Raw genomic sequence first — 619 nt, 5'->3', positions numbered from 1 at the left:
TGAAACCGACTGCGCCGAAATGTACCGCGGCCCGAGGGCTAGCGAGCCCCGCAATGCGAAATCATAACGTTTTCATGCCTCATAGCGAAAATGCGAGTGGAAGGTTCCGAGTGCCGGGCGGCACGTTCAAGCGGCGCGCGGGAAACCATGCCGCCGGCCTGGCGGGAGGCAGTATAGTGCGCTCGCCGCGCGCCGCTCTCGGCGCGCTGTGGCAGGGTGCCGCTGTGCCGCTGTGCTTCGCATAGAACAACAAAGAGGGGGAGGGGGTGGGGCATAACATTGTTCAAACTTCCCTGCGCGCGCCATGCGAAGCACAGCGGCGCACAGCGGCACCCTGCCACAGCGCGCCGAGAGCAGACTGCGGCGAGCGCACTATACTGCCTCCCGCCAGGCCGGCGGCATGGTTTCCCGCGCGCCGCTTGAACGTGCCGCCCGGCACTCGGACTCTTCCACTCGCATTTTCGCTATGAGGCATGAAAACGTTATGATTTCGCCTTGCGGGGCTCGCTAGCCCTCGGGCCGCGGTACATTTCGGCGCAGTCGGTTTCAGAAAATATGGAACGGTACTCGGGCCAGAGCGAAGTGTCCCGGAAACGAGTAGTTAGGCCCTATGTCCGGA

The sequence above is a fragment of the Frankliniella occidentalis genome, unplaced genomic scaffold, assembly GCF_000697945.3.
Source record: "Frankliniella occidentalis isolate FOCC.00 unplaced genomic scaffold, Focc_3.1 Scaffold514, whole genome shotgun sequence".
NCBI classification, from domain to species: domain Eukaryota; kingdom Metazoa; phylum Arthropoda; class Insecta; order Thysanoptera; family Thripidae; genus Frankliniella; species Frankliniella occidentalis.
This window is presented reverse-complemented; position numbering follows the sequence as displayed.